Source organism: Pholcus phalangioides, unplaced genomic scaffold, assembly GCF_987345545.1.
Source record: "Pholcus phalangioides strain wild (caught in Gottingen) unplaced genomic scaffold, Ppha-v1.0 ptg000011l_1, whole genome shotgun sequence".
In the NCBI taxonomy this organism is placed as follows: Eukaryota; Metazoa; Arthropoda; class Arachnida; order Araneae; family Pholcidae; genus Pholcus; species Pholcus phalangioides.
In genome coordinates, this window is record NW_028301604.1 from 54,794,479 (window position 1) to 54,815,453 (window position 20,975).

Consider the following 20,975-nt stretch of genomic DNA (forward strand, 5'->3'; position numbering starts at 1 on the left):
ATGGTAAATTCAAATGGTAATGTTGGTTTTATTTGTTGATACATGTGAAGAAAGCCAACATTACTAGACTGATAATGTTATTATGAATGTTTTTATCTTCAACACTTGTTTTAATTTAATTTTTCTTGCAAAATATGTGTGGTGCACATATCATGTACGGATAGAAATAATTAATTGGTGTAATCAAGATAAGAAAGATTATAAATTTTTCCTTAATTATCAGACTTTCCAATTTCATTTGGGAATTATGCATAATCACCAGTAAAAGTGATAACTAGTGAAATTTAACCACATTTTATTTATCAAGATGATTGGTGATTATTAGGGCTCGGATTTCTTTGTCTTTGCATATTTTTTTTTTTTTTCATATTTCACTATTTTTGCATGATAGAACATATTTTCAAAATTTTGAGGCATATTTTGATAAAAAGTAAAATTTTTCCACGCTATTCCAATTCTACTCCAGACTTTTTTCTTCAGTTCCCACCTCTGATGGGCTCTTTAGGGCTGGGATTTTTATGCACTAAAATAAAAATGAAACATTGTTGCTGATTGGTAAAAAATCCTGAAATTCAGCTTTGTCAACCAATCAGCAATGACATTGAAGTTTTATAACATAAAAACACTAGCCCTTCAATGACCCTGGTTTGTGACTGTAAGTAGATTAATCATTTGAATCGATGATGGTAACTCAAGGGAAAAATTGGCTAAAATTGGTCCATGGAGGAATTTAACAAAATTGAGTTTTTATCAAATAAAAAGTATTAAAATTTTTTTTTTTTTAAATTTTGTACAATGCTTTTCTAAAGATAATTACTTGGCTAAATATTTTTACTTGTAGATGGCAGCACATTAATTCTGAATTTATGGAAAAAAGAACTTCCTTAAAAGGGAAATTTTGGCTCTGAGTTTACCATCACTGCATCTGATCAAGTTCAAGCAGGCTCAGATAAAAGGCATAGGGCCTCAATATTTTCAAATTCTTCAAAAGTTGCCCTTATAGTAACTTAATAATTTTTGTATCGATTGTGAATAATTCCCATTCAAAGTGAATAATTTACATTTTCAATAATGTATTATTGTGAAATGGAATTTTTTTTTTCTCTCTCTCTCTCTCTCTCACTCACTCACACACACATAGAAACTGAAGAAATTCGTTTCTGAATATAGTGAGAAAGTGTTCTGTACAGAGAAACAGTATTGTTTTGCAAACTATGATATTTAGGTTTCTGCAGCACATCAACTCCTTGAACATAAATGAGATCTTCAATGACTAGACAATGATAAAAAATTTAAAAAAATAATTTTTTTTTCTGTTTGTACATTAAAAAACTTCTGTGTGTGCTTTTGTTACATTAACTGTGGAAAAAAAATTGAAAGCTATATTATTGATTTTTTGATATTGGTAAAACAAAGAATTTTTGTTCATACAATAAGTAATGGTTCAAAATAGTTTCGACTGCATTCTCATTATCATATTAGTATTTTGATAAAACTAATGTTATCTGAGATAGGAATGAAAAAATTTGTAGGACATTTTTTGTTTTATAAAGCGTATTTACAGTTTTTTAAGGGCATAAAAGCATTTTAAAGTTTTTATTGCATAAAAATCCTACTAGTGATTATGCACGACAACCAGCGTATCACTTTACACAGTAAAATGTATAGGAATCAATTGCGACCGAAGCCAAATGTAGTATAAATGTGAAAGTCATACAAACGAGGTTCCACTGTATATCATACCTCTCCATTAATGGACACTTCCTGTTAGCTGACATAATTTTTGGTTCCATGGGTGTCCATTACCGAGAGGTTATACTGTATATGGATATAATAAGCAATAAATGAGGTGAAAGTTCTATGTGGGATGCATGCAATGTAATATAGTAAATATATGTGGTATATAAAACAATATATGTACATTGTCTATCTTTAACATTTGGCAAGAAAAACTTGATTTCATTCTGCAGGGCTTGAACACAGCCTCAAACTATGAATTCTTGAATGGGGGGGGGGGGGAGAAATGTATATCATTGTTCCATTGAGTATGTCCATGGTTTGAAGTATTAATTCCTTTATAATAATATATAATTGCAAATTTTTATGCACCAGTTTTTTATAGATTATAAATTTTTGCATACGCAAGAAGGAAAACTATTATTTTTATAAAACTTTGTCATGTTAATATGTATTTTCTTCACACAAAAAAAATTAAAATAAATAAATGATATTATTTTTGACTGCTTAATTAAACAATTGGAAATTTAATTAGCAAGCATTGAAATATTGAAAGGATTTTTTTTTAGGAATTATATTAAGCAAATGAGGTATCTTGAATACCAATACATGACAAAAAAAAAATTATTGTAAGTATTTAAAAAAAAAGAAAGAAGAAATGTTGTATTGCAGAGAACACACTGTATTTATATAATTTACATAGATTAGAATAGGGCAGAAATGTCATTCATTGTTTGCCAACTTATTTTTTTATCGTTGTTGAAGAATGTACAGCAATATTTCTCTTCTGTAGATAGTATTTCAATTCAAAAATGCAAGGGTTTACAATCGTCACTGCTTGGCTTGTCAACAAATAGAAGGCATGTGTAACTTTGAGCTATTCTGCAGGTGATTGTAGAAACTTCATAAACAGCTCACAAGTAAAAGTCAAATGTTTAGGAGTTGCTTGGAAGCATCAATGCTGAAATGAGCTCAAAATATTGATTTATTTATGCATACAATATTGTTTGGCCAAGGCCTATATAAGAGGGTGAGGTGCATATTTGAGAAATATAAGAAACTCATGTTGCTTGAGAGCAACACTCTAGGTAGCACAAAGATATAGATCTATATCGTAAAATTTCACTTTCCAATATTGATCTATATAGGGCCACGATATCGTTCTGGCTAAAAAAGGCGTAATCAGAGATAAATAGATCTATATCATGAATGCAAATACTTTAACTTTTAGACGATAGATGACACCCTTTCAGAAAAGATAAAATAAATCTAGCTTTGCTGTGGGGGTGGGTTTGAATCCAGGCACCCCTGAACTCTTCCCATCTATGACTTACCAACCCACCGCGACAGCACTAGCTATGGGTTACTATTATAACATTGATTTACAAGTAATGGTTTTTTTACTTGCATTTCAAATTGTCAGATATGTATATTTATATTTTCATGTACACACAAAAATTACCAAAGAAAAAATGTGAGACATATCTATCATCTAGAGCAGTGATTCCCAACGTGGACGTTAACCCCCCCCCCCCCTGGGGGCAATGGAAAGTTCGCGGAGGGGGCAGTAGAAGCTATTTGTATAACATAGGATCCTATGGGTTTATGGGTTAGATTGGGTTTAGATGCGTTGGGGGGCAATGAGAGAAAAAAATTTCTGAAGAAGGGGGCGATGGGAAAAAAAGGGTTGGAAAACTGATCTAGAGACAGATTATTAAAAAAATTATATTACAATTAAGAAAATTACACTGCTGGCCACCCAAATTGCAACACCAAGAAAGACAAGAGATATCGCAACAATATTTATTTTGTAGATAACATGTTGACAAAGCATCAAATGATTAAATTTATAGACTTCTGTGAAGTGTGGTTCCTGCCAAAATCAGTAGCCAGAGTAGCCGCCATTGTTGGAGATCACCGCTGCCACACGCCTCGGCATTGATTCAAAGAGACTTTGGATGTGTTCTTGGGGTACAGCAGACCAAGCAGCTTCCACGCGTTGCCAAAGTTGATCTGGTGTGGCAGCTGGGGATGTAATCTGGGTCAATCGTTGAGCAACCATGGACCACATGTTTTCTATCGGCGAAAGATCCGGAGAGCGAGCTGGCCAGGGAAGCAATTCAATCTGGCGATTGACGAAGAACCTTTGGACAATGCGTGCCACGTGTGGTCGCGCATTATCCTGTTGAAATATGGCTGTGGGCAAGCCCTGAAGGTAAGGAAGGACAACTGGCTCCAACACCTCGGAGATGTAGCGCTGGCTTTTTAAAGTACCGGCAATGCGTACTAGAGGAGTGCGAGAGTGATATCCAATACCGCCCCATACCATAATACCCGGTGCAGGACCAGTGTGGCGGTGCATAACGCAGCTGTTCAGCATCCTTTCTCCACGGTGTCTCCAGACTCGAATCCGACCATCGTGGTGTTGCAGACAGAAGCGTGACTCGTCAGTAAAGACAATTTCATTCCATTGTGCCGTCCACATCCTTCTTTCATCGCACCATTGGCGGCGGAGACGTCTGTGGTTCTGCGTCAAGGGTAGACGAAGCAATGGACGTCTTGCGGACAGACCACTCTGCTGTAAACGGCGTCGAATGGTACGCGCAGACACTGGATGATGCGGTACAGACTGAATGTGCTGTGCTATGGTTCGTGATGTGGCTGAGCGATCCGTCACTGCCATACGCACAATACGCCTGTCATCACGTGAAGTGGTGCACTGAGGTGGATGCGATCGAACACGTCGGTCCGTCGTACCCTCCTGCATTCAACGATCACATATCCGCATTACAGTTGTTTGGTTTCGTCCAACACGACTACCGATTTCCCTGAAAGATAATCCACAATCTCGGTAAGCCACTATCCTTCCTCCGTCGAACTCGGATACTTGATCAAAAGATGATCGCTGTTTTCTACGAGGCATAATTGATCGTTTTTTTGAAAAAACCACAAGAAAAACACAATTGCCGTACTTCAAATCGTCGAAATCTCCGAGCCTTAAATAGCGCTTTGAAGTGGCGCCACAGGCGCGCGTGATGTGCGTCTGCGCTGAAATTCTAATCATTTGCACATCTCACCTCCGCTAATGCATGTTGTAAATTTCATATTATTTGCATGCTTCCTTCAGGGTGTTGCATTTACAGTGGCCAGCAGTGTATAATACAAAAACCACAGCATGAAGAAAGACAAATTAATGTATTAAAATTTATGTATTGTGTAATATATTAATTATTTATTTAAAATGATTTATTTATACTAATAGAATGAAAAAAAAAAACGCAACATGAAAAAGTTAAAATTTTCAAAGTATGGTAAAAAATGAACAATAACAATAAATAATTTTAAGAAAAACACACACATATACAACACGAACAAGTGCAAATTTTTCTAAATGAAAAATTATGTGCAATTATAAAGTGGCAATCAAAGCTACGGTGGATAAGTTTTTGCTCCTCCTAAAATACCAACATCTACAATGTAAAATATACACAGTACAGGATTCAATTATAATTGATGAAATGATTTTGATATATCAACTTATTGTGTATCTGATATATATCTTTGTCAGGTTCTAGATATGTCTTCTATGATAGATCTATATTGGATTGGATTTTAAATTTATAGGCGCAAGGACCAATTTGGTGAAACTGCGCCAAAACAAATATAAAAATAAGAAAAATGTCCCTTTGTCATGTCAAAAACTAAAACTGTGCATGATAAAAAAGTAACATGAAACATAAAACAATGACATAAATTGTAAAAACTATAATTTGTCGTATAAACCAATGGCCTTGATGAATTTAAAAATGCGAGATGCATCGCAATGGTCATTTAAAATGTCATGAAGTGAAAGATGACTCTGACCAAAAGCGGTCGTAAAATGATGACGATGGTGCGAACAAGTAAAAGCATGGGCAATGGTAAATGGACTTTGACAATGAGGGCACTGCGGCTGACTCTCCCGTAATAACAAATACGATTGTGTGATGCGACTGTGTCCTATGCGTAACCGGGCAAGCAGAACTTCCTCCTTTCGGTTAGTCCTGCAGCTCGAACGCCAGTGACTAAGTGTGGGCTTGATGGCATGAAGTTTATTATTAATTTGATTGTTCCAATGATCCTGCCAGTGGCGATGCATCACTTCTCGGAGGATTGATAAGTGGTCACTGGCAGGAACCAGAAGGCTATTGTCAATGTTAGTTGTTGTTCGAGCTGCGTTGTCTGCTTTTTCGTTGCCCAGTATTCCTACATGACCTGGTACCCAGTAAAATTTTACTGTGGTACCGTGATGAATGAGGTGATGCAGTTCATGAAAAATGGCATGAATAAATGGATGAATGTGAAAAGTAAAAGAACACAGTGCTTGCAATGAGCTGAGAGAGTCGCTATAAATAATGCATCGTCGGTGGCATTTGCGTCGTATGTGACGTAGAGAATAAATGATTGCGTTCAGTTCTGCCGAATAAATAGAGAATGTGTCAGGAAGTTTGAAAGATGTCTCCTCACAGCAGATGTAGGCACAACCGACATGCCCAGGGCTCTTTGAGCCGTCGGTATATATGGGGAAGTACCTGTTGTACCTACTCCTGTGCCTAAGGAATATCTGTCGATATATGACATCTGTTGTGGTGGCTCTAGAGTATGATGATAATGAAAGAGAGACATTTGGCAGAGACTGCTCCCATGGTGCTATGAGATCTATATTAGGTCTATATCGTGAATCTGATATAGATCTATGTATTTCAAACTACAGTCGCCCCCCCCCCCCCCCCCCCGTATTCGCAGTTTCCATATTTGCAGTTTTTTTCCTTCATTGGAAATTTTTTTTTTGGAAACACTCAGCAATCGTCATTCACGTATTTTGTTTACAAAATTTGACTTGTGCGTGTTTAGGATGGCTCATTTTTCTAGTGCTACTGATAATGCTTCGGAACGACAAAAAAAGTGAAAGGTTTACAAGAAAAATTAGATATATTGACTATTCTTGGCGAAAATAAGTCAATTGCTGCTGCTGTGGCATGCCATTATGGAACAACGAATCTACGGTGAGATATATATATATAAAAGGAATCTGAAATTCGTTCAGCTGTGGCTGTAGCTGCACCTTGGGCAGCAAAAACTTGGCATCGCCTACTGGATCCATGTGTTTCTCGTACACAAAATGCTGCTTTTTTGTGAGTACAAGACTGCTACAAAAAAGGTATTCCAATTGATTGTAATATTATAAAGGAAAAGGTGATAATATTTTATGCTTCTATAAAGGGAAGGGCTGGTGAAACGTCTATTTCATCAGAATTTTATGCAAGTAAAGGTTGGTTTCGTAGGTTTAAGAAACAATTTGAATTACGCAATGTAAAAATCGCTGGTGAACAAGCCTCTGTCGACTAGGAGGCAGCTAGAAAATTTCCAAAGACTTTGCAGAAAATTATTGAAGAGAAGAGTTATGCACTTCAGCAGGTGTTTAACATTGACGAAACTGCACTATTTTGAAAGAAAATGCTGCAAACAACATTTATCAATCAATAAAAAAAGCGAGCGCCTGATTTTAAGATAGACTTATTATGACTTAAGATAGGCTGACTATGTTGTTTTGTGCAAATGCATATGGGCACATGCTAAAGCCCACCGTAATTTTCAAATCTGCGAATCCGTGAGCATTGAAGAGAAATGATGTTGAAGCTCTCAGTATTTTGGATGAACAATAAAAGAGCTTGGCCTATGAAAGCACTTTTCCTGGATTGGTTTAAACAATGTTTTGTTCCGGAAGTCAGGAGGTACCTTGAGAGTGAAGACATGTCATTCAAAGTTCTTTTGATATTGGATAATGCTCCTGAACAAAAAGATGTCAATGTGTTCAAAGCTGATGGTATTGAAGTCCTTTATATGCCTCCTAATCAACATCTATCATTCAGCCCCTTGATCAGGGGGTAAAGCGAACATTCAAGGCTCACTATACATGCCACGCAATAGAAGATGCAAATACATAAAATGCCTTGAAGGTATGGAAGAATTACACTATCACTAATGTCATTACTGTCATAACTAGAGCCGTGTCAGCTCTTAAGTAGAAGACAAGTTCACCATGAGTAACATAGCTGAAGGGCTTTGCAAGTTTAAATCAGCAATAGATTATTTTCATGACATAGATCCCTCTATGGTACGTTCTTCACATGTAGAAAAATTAGTAGAGGAAGCCTTGTCAACATAGTCTAACATACTTGATGATATGAAGAAGAAACATCAAACAAATCACAATGTTCTTTCAGAAAGCATCGCCAACAACCGTTGCACCCTCTTTTATATTCCCCTTCTTCCTCTTCGTCACCCTACTCTTCTCATAATGTTCAATAAACAGGAAAAACAAAAAAACCCTATGGTTTCGGTTATTCGCAGATTTCCGTCTTTGCAGTCACCCCAGGAATGTAACCCCCGGGGAGGGAGAGGAATGTAAATACGGGGGGGCCGACTGTATATTAAAATAATTTATTGTCCCAAGTTGTCCTTCAAAGCAAAGATTATTCACATGGAATCAAATACATATTCGACTTAAAAATTAAAGACTTGATCAATTAATATCATCTATAATTTGCACCGTATAGGACAAAATCATTCTATATCGTTATGACTTCTGATATTCCTTTGACATTTCAATATATAACGATATGGGTCCAGATATTGTACTATGTCGTTGTGCTACTGGGGACTGTCCAATAAAGAGTTAAGTAAATAAATAATAATATTAGAAAAATATATAAAATATCATTTTGCTTCAAGTAACATGCAGTTTCTTGCAAAATAAATCATATGCGGTGTAACCCGTATGAACTGAACTGTCAAGGGACTGAAATAATTTTCTTTTTTAGACAAGTTTGTTTCATAAAGGGGAAATTTGAACTCATGAAAGCACTAATCATTAAAAGGACTATGTTTTGATTCTATTTAAGACAGATTTTCTTCTCATAGAGTGTCTATCTTAGACTTTACTTCAATTTGATTTTATGATCCGCAATTTATTCACAAGTGAAGTTGATTTTTAGCATAACATACAGTGAAGTCTTTATATAATGAACTTTTATTTAACAAATTCTATATTGTAATATTTTTGTTGATTTGCACTGAAAATTATTTTTCTATATAAAAAAAATTTTCTATATCTTTATGTTTGAGGTGAAAAGGGCACCACGTGCCAAAAGGGAAATTTTACAGTAGAACCGTTTGAAGATTTTTTTAGTATGGCTTTCTATGGAGCTCGCTCGTTTTATAAAGTGAATATCTGTTATTTATTGAAATAGAACTTGGTGTCTTATATCCATGTGTAGTGTAACGTAAGTAGTGCAAGCTAATAACATTACCCCAATATTGGCAAAAATAGACATAGTGCTTTTTACCTCCGGCAGAAGGAAAATCAACATAAAATGCTCCTTTAAATTTTATGAGCAAAATGAGTTTTGCTTTGAGAAATTTTAATGAGAGGTTTGTAAATATACAGCGTAATTTCAATATAATGATACTATCTATTATGATAATCTTATAACAATTATCTTATAATTTTATTACAATTCTTTTTGTCTGGAAAATTATTCATAATGGTGATTTGCATTAAATTAGTTTTTTAAAAATTATTATATAGCGTATATTATATATATACTACACAGTATATAATAATTATATACTGTGTAGAAAATATTCTTAATTATGCTATTAAACCATTACTGCAAAAACAAAAAAATTGTATACAGAGTGTTCTGTTAATGGACCGACAAACTCGGAGGGTTGTTAGCATGCATCAAGAGGAACAAAAATTGCAATGGAACATGGTGTCGCAAACCACGTTGAGAGGGTGAAAATCGCGAAAAACACATGCAGGCTCCGAGTCCAGAGGAGACGAAAGGCGGTTGTCAGTTGATCGCTGAATGCGTTTGTGGATTCGCTCACCATATTTGACGTAAGCAGCGTCGCGAAACGCATGCGCTTCGGACAACGTAAATTAGCGGTATTGCGGTAAGTAACTTGCACGTGCAGCAGTTAATTGTCTGTTTCAATGAGTATTGTGATGGCTGACTACACGAACGAGGAATACGCTTATATGCATCTGATTTACGGTCAAGCAATGGGCGCTTAGCGCAGCGGATGTACCACCAGCAGTATCCGGTGAGGCATTGTCCGCACCATACTCCCTTCACCACGATCGATCTACTATTACTGGAGACTGGGACCTTCCACCCAGCACGGCGTGATGTACACACTCCTCAAATGGAAGAAATTGTGCTTCAACGGTTTGCCAATTCCCCGTCGACAAGTACACGAGCGGTTGCAGCTGAACTCGATGTTCAGCACACGGCGGTCTGGACAGGGCCGTCTTAAGAGCATCATGGGCCCCCCGGCCAAGTGATTTTTCCGAGGCCCTACCTGACAAATTCCCGAAAAATTCAACTACTACTAGTGTTTTGAGGCCCCCGGGCCGTGCCCAAGTGGGCCCATGCGTTAAGACGACACTGGGTCTGGAATATTCTGCATAGTGAAAAGATGTATCCCTTCCACATCTAGAAGGTACAACTCCTAACCGAAGACGACTATCCAGCAACTCTTGTAATAATTAATCAAATAAATCTTTTTGTAGTTATTATTGTACTTTTTGTCGTTACAGCGTGACATCGAAACCTGCATGCGTTTTTCGCGGTTTTCACCCTCTCGACGTGGTTTGCGACACCATATTCCATCGTAATTTTGTTCCTCTTGATGCCTATTAACAACCCTCTGAGTTTGTCGGTCCATTAACAGAACACCCTGTATATTCACTCTGAGGTTCTAATCATAATTGTTTTCTTCACAGATTGTATTGAAATTATTAATTTTCAGTAATTATCAAATATATATATGGTAATCTTTTTCTAAAATACTACAAACATTATCTTATTATTTTTGTTTTCTCACAATTTTTTTTGAATAAAGCAACTTCTGTTATGAGGAGACACCGGTATCAGCAATAGCATATGTGGCCTAGAATTTTTTACGAAATGGGGAAAAATGGCCATTTTTTTGAATTAGATATAAAATTTGAATAAATATAAATCTCTTATAGATTCAAATATTTTAATCATTTAATATGTGGCATATAGAGTTTTCTGCATAAAACTACTGGATAAAGAGACTCTAGTGTTCTGTTGGGTTACCTCGAGATGTATTGACAACATCCTTGGTCCATCGCTGTTGGACAATTTTCTATAGTTTTTACCCTCAAAAGCCCCGTTCACATGTGCAAATATTGCGGTAGCATTGGGAGTTCTAGCATCCGTTTGACTTTTCTCCTTCGTGAGGAAAAAAATGGAGAGCAGTCATTGGTGAAAATTCTTGAAGCGTATTTTATATATCTTTTATCTATTATATCTTATTTCCCATGTAAACGGGGCTAAGTTGGCTAATCGCGCGCGTGAATAGAAGTGCGGTGCATGTTGTGTGTTTTTGGGTTCCATCTATCCTCTTTAAGCCTAAGCTAAAACTAATCATTTAATTTTTTATATTGTTGGTTTGTGTTTATTGTATGCTGCAATACCCTTTAAAAAGAATTAAAAAAATAATTAATTTGGGTCGTACCTTTACTGGGAACAGAGTTAGGTACACATACATAATCTTCATAGCTTGAGAAAAAGAAGAATGAAAAACCATTTAAAATCGTTAAATACTCTGGAGCAAAGAGGCTATCCTTCGAATCAGAAGTAGAGGAATCGGCAATAAATGAATATTTTTATGGTTCTAATTTGAATGGTTTCTGTGAAAAGATATTTTTGTATTTTATTCACTCAACTTGTCGCGCCTCAATTTGTCGTGGTGCAAATTCGTCGCGGTACAAGTTTGTCGCAGTGTCAATTCGTCACGGTACAAATTTGTCGCCACTCCAATTCGTAACTGTACAAGTTTGTCGCAATGTCAATTCGCCGTGACGTCAATTTATCGCAGAATCAATTCGTCGAACCGTCGATTCTTCGCTGTACATGTTCCACGCGAACTTGTACGTAGGTCTTGTGTCTTTTTGTCTTATACGTGAAATAAGAAACATGAACAAAAGTGTATACGCAGTTCACTAAAAATAATTATTTTTTGTCATTGCGGAAAAGTCACCAAAATTAAAATTTCAATTCATATTAATATTTTATTATTGTAATTACCATATCAGTTACATTAAAAAATGTAACTGCATATAAAAATGTATATTTGAAAATTCAAATTCAGTTATTAATAATTTTAAATGTTAAATAATTTATTTTTGCTGTGATAAAACTTCAATATATCATGTGGAAAAATTTCGGTTTGTATGATATTCCCCAAATTACAGTGGAACCTCTCTTTAACTGTAAATTTTATCTGCCCCATGGGCTCGATCATCTCTTCCGAGAGTTACCAACATTTACCACTACAGTATCTCCATAAGAACCTGAAATATTTAATTAATAATTCAATTAAAGTAATATTTAATTTTTACCGTGTAAGCCACACTTCCCGCTTCCTGTCAGGATTTCCATTTCTCGCAGCGAAGGTTGTTGGCGAGCACACCAAGATAATAAATTGGGATTAAATAAATTTTGAAAATGTAATTTGCACCGTATAAGCCGCACTTCCCACTTTCTGTTGGGATTTCTATTTCTCGCAGCGAAGGGAGTTGGACGCAGATCAAGGGTAGAAATGTACAGTGCTTATGAATGACAATTCGATGAAGCTCTCGTAATGCCCACAGGATGAGCACCGTCAAAGGCCATATAATCACCAACAAGAAAGACAACTATGGGTCAGTCGCATAGATATAATATAACCATTAATTTTATGTCTATGGTTAGTCGCATATCTTTGGCTGGCTTGTTTGAATATTTTCACATAGTTTTCATTAGCGTCTAAGTTTTTGGTACAAGGTTGGTGTGCTTGGTCTACATTTTTCTGTTGGCATAAACATGGAATATTGCAAAACCGAACGTGGAAATTATATGTTGGTTTGTGTGTTTAAAAACTTTTAATGCAATTGAATGAATTAGCCTATTATTAATTTTCTTTATTTGAGTTTTTTTGTTGTATCATAAAATAGAGATACAGATTATACGGATGACAAAAAATAATGTTGTACTTTTTAAATTAAATTGTTTGAATTCAATTTAAATTGCAATAAATTGAAATCTCCTACGTATCGTTAAAAAAAAGAAAAAAAAATTATGGTAGTTTTTTAAATAGTATCCCTTATTATTCTATTAATCATCATCCGGCTTTTTATTGCGATATTCACGTTAGATAGGTGTTTAAATAAAATGTTACTCAAAGGCACTGGAAATGAAGGTTTAGATATTGTGGAGTGTTTATATGTACGATATGAATTTTTTTTAAATTACAATTATCCAAATAAATGTTGGCTATAATCACAGGTAGATTTATAGCTTTCCCACCTGTGTGGGCTATTCAAACCTTTCCTTCCTTCCCCCTTTCTAATTCATGTTCTTGATCACCAATTACTCAATTTTGGTTACGCCCTTTCACTTGAACTTGTCATGTTGGGATAAAGCCCGCATACCCCCTTCCCCCAGGAAATATTCCTCTGAATATAATCCTATATTGTCTGTTAATGCTAATTCACTTGTGTTGTGAGAAGAAATTTTTACTAATCGTTGACTGGAGCCGTATGAGTGTCATGTACATGAAATTACATACAATGGGCTAATTAAAAGTCTGATTTCATTCTTTTTACTTGAGCGTTGTTACTTTAGAGTTGAAAAAAAAAATCAAAAGTCGATTGACATTTGCAGTAGTTTCAGAGACAGGGAAGCTGTGGGTGCCCAGGGTACTTTATGGAATGGGTATGAGCACCCAGAGAAATGATTCATAAATCAAAATTTCCTACTTCAAGATCAAGACAAGAACCCACAAGTTCCAAACACTCTCGGCACCCTTGGCCAGTCAAAGGTGCCGACATGAAGGAAACATTGAGGAAGGACGAGGGGCTGAAAATCGCCATTCATTCCGCATATAAGGGACTCGAACACGTACTCAGGAGGCGAAATGGTGCATTGCATTGTATATTCACGAGTTATATTGGAGTGGGGGGGGGGCTCAAATGGAATCAGCCCCCAGTTTCTGGCGCCTATGGTCGAAGTGTTTGAATATTATTTCGGTGTGATAATACAAAGTGATTTGAAATGCACATTGTATTCCAAAAAAATAATTTAAAAATAAGACTTTTCGCAGCTGTTATACATAAAACTTAGATACATTGTCGATAAAAAATTCCTCAAAGATATATTCTCTGCATGGATATATTTAATAGTGAATTACGGATATTGTGCTGGGAGGGGGGGGGGACACTGATCCAAATTTATTATCTCGATGTGCGCCCCTACGCCTCTCGTTGCAAGAAATGGAAATCCCGACAAACAGCGGAAAGCGCGCCCTATACGGTGGAAACTAACTTTTCAAAATTCATTTGATCTCAATTTATTATCTTGGTGAGCTCCCCAACACCCCTCACTGCATGAAATGGAAATCCCGACAGAAATGTGGCTTACATGGTGAAAATTAAATTTAAATTTATTGAATCGCAATTTATGATCTCTGTGTACGCGTTCCAATGTCCCTTGACTCGAATGAATACTTTTCTTCATTTGTTAAAAATTAAAATAGAGATGAGAAAAGGGGGAACATTGCCAATAAATGAGAAAAAAAATTAGTTACATTTTTTTACGCCTCTATAAGATCACAACAAACATTTGAATTTTAAAGCAATTCAAATTTGTCGCGACGGAATGAGCCTGCGATAAATTTGTACCGCGACGAGTTTGTAGCACGACGAATTGACGTTGCGACAAATTGAACGCAACAAATTGCCACGTGACAAGTTGAGCGCGAAGAATTGACCTATGCCCGTTCTATTGTTGTCGGGAATGACAACATCAAAAAACGCAAGAAATGATGGATGCCAATGGCAGCACTAGACAGGGGGAACTGTAATGATGATGCTATATGTATATCCAGAGGCGCCGGCATGAAGAAAACATTAGAGGGACTGGAAGTTGCTGGTCGTCCTGTATATACGGGATTCAAGCTCGTACGCAGGAGGAAGGTGCATTGCATTTTTTTTTTCAGAAATTATTGGGAAAGAGGGCTCAGCCCCTCACAAAATTTATTGACGGGAGGGGGGTGGGGTGGGGTTCAAATGGCCTCAGCTCCTAGGTTCCGGCGTCTATCGCTATATCTGCCTCTGAATTTCAGACATTGAAATTGTCCGCACTTGTCATATTTAATAAATTGTTTTGAAACAACAATGATTTAACAAATTAAATATGATTTCTGTTAGTCGAATTATCTTCACATTACGTATGTACCCCATGGGGAGAAAAAATGCCTTGTGCAATAGTAATTAGCACAGCAAGTTTAACCGCAAATACACACACGCTTCGGCAATTATCTAGAAATACCTTCATACCATCCGCCATTACTGATTCTGAGGATAGATGGCAGCTCCAACAGCATAGAAATTTCCCCGAGAAACGTTTGCGAGACGCGTGTCCGGTTTACTGGTATACACAGCTGCTTTTTAATATCATACTATAATAAAAAAACAAGAGAAGCTTCCTTCCAATCTCTGCTATTTCTGTTTCCAAATTTCTATCTTTTGGCGCGACATTTTATTCTCACAACTCAGTTTAGGCATTAAATTACTGTGATAAAGTTATCAATAAGAGTACTTATGAGGAATCGCCAGTGGTATTTTTTTTCTAATTATACTGTATCCGATTTCACAATCGAATCTTTTGCAGTTTATCTACGTTGTGAGAAAGCCTTTTTGGGCTGTAAAAATACTTCACAATATTAAATCATCTTTATATGAAATTGCAAAAATTGCGTAGAGCTCAAACTTCGAGTTTTTATCTGCGCGGAATAGTTTTTTCCTATGTGTGGATGAGCAATATGGCATAATGGTGTACATATTTAGTGATTCTGCGTGCGCACGCGTGCACAGCTCAGGGCCGTAGCTAGGATTTTTGCTCCCCGCGGCTGCCGCCCCCACAACTTTAAAATTAACTTTTTTAAACTTAAACTTTTGGCACCTCCGGGTATGGCAAAAGGATTTCTCTCTTAACATTTGAAGAAAAATTCACCAACATATTAAAATTTGTTTTTATGCAACGCTTTTCGAGGGGTATACGAAATAAACCCGAAATGAAAAAGTAGCGGTGTGACAGGGCAGTAAAAAATAATATTACAAACGTAAAATTTGAATTATTCTCTGTATTTGTTACACATCAAAAAAGGAAGTAGCACAAGACAAATTGTATTGAATTACAAAAATTACTGACTCAGTGAAGATTTCACTAATAGATTTTTTTTGGGCAGTACAAAATATTTTTATTGGGCAGATAATTATTTTAAGGCAACGGTTCTCGAAGTGTGTGTCGTGGCTTTTGGGGGCGTCGCGAGGAGTTGGTGTATGGCCTCTTCAGTGCTTTTATATATAAGTGATTCTTTTTTAAAATATTCTGGGGAGCCACGAATAACGATTATAAGGCCGGGACAGTCACAGGTGGAAAGAGTTTGGGAGCCACTATTTTAAAGAATACAATTTTTCGGTTTTCGCTAATTTTTTTTATATTTTGTTTTGAATCTAGAATAAATCGTAGAATTTTTTTATTTTATCATCGATTATGTATAATTCAGAAATGAATTTGGGATGTTTGTGGCCACTGTAGTTGTCGACTGGTCATAGTGACGGACTCGCATCGCGAGGACCCGGGTTCGAACCTCACCGGCGCCACAGTGGTGATCGGCTAAAGTTGCTTTTCTGTGGTTCCCAATTTCAAGGAGCAAATGCGAGCCGATCTCTTCGTTAAAATGTCTCGCCTCAGATAGCAGCCGGTCTACAACGGTACAATTTTCAGTGTCATCGCACTTCACTCATAGTTCGAAATGTAGATGGCAGCACTATAACAAGCATTACATCGAAACAAACTTGACGTTAGGTTCACAACGCATACACGCACATTTTCCAGCATGGCCCAGGTCTTCTTCGACTACCTGCTTATATCTCTTCATCGAGACAAAGCAGCGGATCATGATCTGATTAGGAGGAGGAGGCAAGTTTGATAATGACGATCAAGCATAGTGCCCAATAAATTTGATGAATTGAGTAATAGGATACTCAATCTTTTATCGTTATGCAATGGCTAATTCGTAGTTCTTCCTTCTTAGTCATAAAGGTAATTTCCAATGGCGAAAAATGTTTTAAATATCATCACTCACCATCCTAGACACCGTTCAAGTAAAAAAAAAATATTTATAATTTTTCTTCATTACAGAAAACTACGAAATTTAATTTTTTTTATACGGTCGCCGTGTGTGTGAGTACTATAAGTCATTTTTATCATAACAATCTTTATGCACCGACGGGTAAAATTAAAAAAAAAATTACGACCAAAACTGACCGAGTTATAGCCAATTAAAGTCGAAGCGTCTTTTTTGCAGAGAAATTTTGGTCGTGCACAAAATTATTTTCGAGACAAATAAATTGATTATTTCGTCTAATTTTATTGATTCATCACGAGCACCGAAAAACTTCCGATGTCACGTCATTGAATGAAATCTCAAGTAAACCATATTAGTTACTAGTTGTTACCCGCGGCTTCACTCGGATGGATTTGGTAATCTGAAAATTGCTTAGCGATGATTTCCCCCATATAACATTTGATCCCCCTCATGTTTGTCCCCCCTCACAAATTGTTTGCACAGCGGATATCTCTGTAACCGTTTACTTTACAAACATATTTTCAATTACAAAAAGTTTTCAAATGACGTGCAGTTACTTAAAATCTCAAAATTTATTTTAGGGGTCGTACACATAAGAAAATGAAGGAATTAACTTTTTATACAGTCCCCTTATGCACTGAAAAGTCCAATTAGAAAGTTGTTGCCCTGTCTCTCCTGATGCCAACAAAAAAAATTCCCCGTTTTTAAGTGAAATATTCACCGAGATATTCGAATTCAAAAAACGGAGGAAAGTTGGGAAAAAAACAGCGTTAAATGCGGGTAAAACGATTTTTTTTACATTTAACGTGGTTTTTTCTCAACTTTCCTCCCTTTTTTGAATTCGGATATTTCAGTGAATTTTGCACTTAGAAGCGTGGAATTTTTGGCTACAATTTTTCAATTGAGTTTGTGAGCACACGGGAACTGTATAAAAAGTTAGTTCCTTAATTTTCTTATGTGTACGACCCCTAAAATAAATTTTCAGATTTTAAGTAACTGACGTCATTTGAAAACTTTTTGCAATTGAAAATATGCTTTTAAAGTCAACGGTTACAGATATACCCACTGTGCAAACAATTTGGGACAGCCTGTATATCTTTATGCCGGAGGTAAAGGGCACCAGGCATATTTTTTTTTCAAAATTGGGATAATGCTATTAATTTGCTGTACTTTCGTTACACTGCGCATAGATACGGGGTGATTATAAAAAAACTATCCCGACATATGGGCCCCTAACTATCATACCATTCACAGAAACTGAATGAAATTTTGGCATAAGGTATTTTGAGGTATGCGCTCAAGAATGATATGGAAAACAACAGTGTCACTGTAACAGTTACGGTTACAGTGAGAAAATTTCGAAAATATCAAATGGCAACACCAAGTTTTTTGTATTGGAATGCGATCTCCATACTGAAAAACACTAAATAGCGTTGGAATGGCACCTGTAGCACGAAAATTCCCGGAGCTAGGCAAGGAAAAAGTAAAAAGGACTTTGCCGTGCACCAGAGCATTAATGTTCGTTTCATTCGTCACACCGTTTCCTCGGCTGAGATCCCAGCCTGATTAGTCCTCCACAAGGTCATGTGGAAAATTTGTGAAACACAATAAAATGCTTTATTTTATGCTGCTTCTCTGTCCTTATTGGTTGTCCTCACTTTTAGCCTATCTATCGCCGGTGATTTTCATGCTACAGTTGCCGTTCGGACGCTATTTAGGGTTTTTCACAATGGAGATCACATTCCAATACAAAAAACTTGGTGTTGCCATTTGATATTTTCGAAATTTTCTCACTGTAACCGTAACTGTTAGAGTGACACTGTTGTTTTCCATATCATTCTTGAGCGCATACCTCAAAATACCTTATGCCAAAATTTCATTCAGTTTCTGTGAATTGTATGATAGTTAGGGGCCCATATGTCGGGATAGTTTTTTTATAATCACCCTGTATATGATACGAAGTACTATTTCAATAAATTCTAGAGATATTGACTTTATAAAAAGCATCAAGTGGCGTTTTATGTAGAGTGACGTTTTATTATCGTGTTCTAAAAAGGATAAAACTTGAATGACAAAAACAGTAGCATATGCAGGATTTTCTTGATTTTTTGTCTCCCAAGGAGGCATGTGGGTTTCGTTTTCCCTTCATAAAACACTACGATGACGGTTCAGGATGATTCCCCCCCCCCCCGGCTGCATACGCTGGTGCATGCAAAAATCTGTAAAATTATGACTCATTATAGAAAGACTATCTGAAATGCATGAATTGAGAATTACATTTTTGGCGCACGATTCATTTCAAAAATTCGGCCTGAATTGAAAAAATTAAACGAGTTATTTAATTTAAGAGCAAACATAAAACATCGCTCATCAATTTTTGAGTTTCGACAGAGCAGTTTTCGTAATATTTTTTACAGTAATAAACATTCATCATCTGACATTTAAAAGGCTGAGATAACATAAAAAGACTGAAGATGCATCCCGAGGGGGGAGAGAAGTTTTTGCTTCTGGTCCCGCGGACCACTAAAATCTTTTTCCTGGTGGTTCGATTGTTTAATCAGTAGTTTCGGACCAGCGGACTACCAATGATTTCGAACGCTGGGAATGATAGTCCGAATAAGTTTGGAAATCTTTGTTTTAGTATGAATGAAGCAAGAAAGGCCCCTCGGTATCGACACTCTAGCTTTGTGAGAAGGCAGTTGCAGCCAAAGCAGCCTTAAGAGCACCTGGGCCCATTACAATCTGAGGTCCTTACCCAACTGAGAGTGTCTACCTAAAATTCGTATGTTTACTCTCGAAAATCATGGTACCGAATTTTTCATTACCACAAGGGCCTTATGCTCTTGAGGCTCCCCAGGCCCATATGTCAAGACGACCTCGGTTGCAGATAGAATGGGAATAACGAATAGCAACGCCCCAAGGTTTACTATGAATTGAACTTGAATTTTACCACGAAAAAAAGAGATGCCGGGAATAAAGTTGAAACGCTAAAGCTTGTGTAACTGCGCACAGTAAAATTCCATGAGAGGCACAAAAACGACACAAGTGAAAAAGTAAGGTAAGTGGTAAGGGTAAAATACGGCCAATGCTTCCACCACAGTGGTGGTCGGCTGAAGTTAGTTTTCTGTGGTTCCCAACTTCAAGGTGCTAATGCGGGCCGATCCAGCACCTCCTAGAGATAGAAGGCCTCCGCAGTCTGCTTGTGACGTCAGTAAGTAGCCCATTTTCCCTCACAATATTCAGGGAAAAAAAATTCCCTGCTCGTGCCAGTATCATCGGAAAAGAAATGATCGGGCTCAGAATTGGTGTTTTCTATTCCCCACATCCAATCACTATGCGGTATTTGTGAGCCAATCAGGAAGATTGTACGCCAAAATAAGAAGCAACGAAATAGGATGCTTTGTTTCGAAATGTAGAAAACTCGCTAGGTAGTCTGAATGACGTTTATGGCAACCCGTGCGGAGGCCTTCTATCTCTAGCAGATGCTGGCCGATCTCCCCGTTAAAAAGTCTCGCTACAGAGAGCAACAGGCATGTAACAGTACAAATAATCAGTCATTACACTTCACTTCTGAAATATAGATGGCAGCACTGAAAAAATCAAAACACAACACTAGATACGCACTCAGACTGTTAGGTACACACACTTATACTTCCGGCACAACTCACTAGGTAGTAAATCACCCTTGGCGATAGACCTGATAAAAAAAAAAAACTTTTTTTACTAGCGGAGCTCTTTTTGGTATATAATTTCTATGGTGGAACCACGTAGGCCTATTTTTTATTAATTTATCGGTAACTGATTTATTTTTATTACCTAAAAATAATTATAACTGTTTTTTTTCTTTCAAATTTACTCTTTTTTTAAATTTTCCTCGAAAGGCCGTGGAGCCCCTGGGAAGTGCACACGGAGCACCAGTTGAGAACCGCTGTTTTAGAGCATTCAGATCGAATAACGGGTTAGTT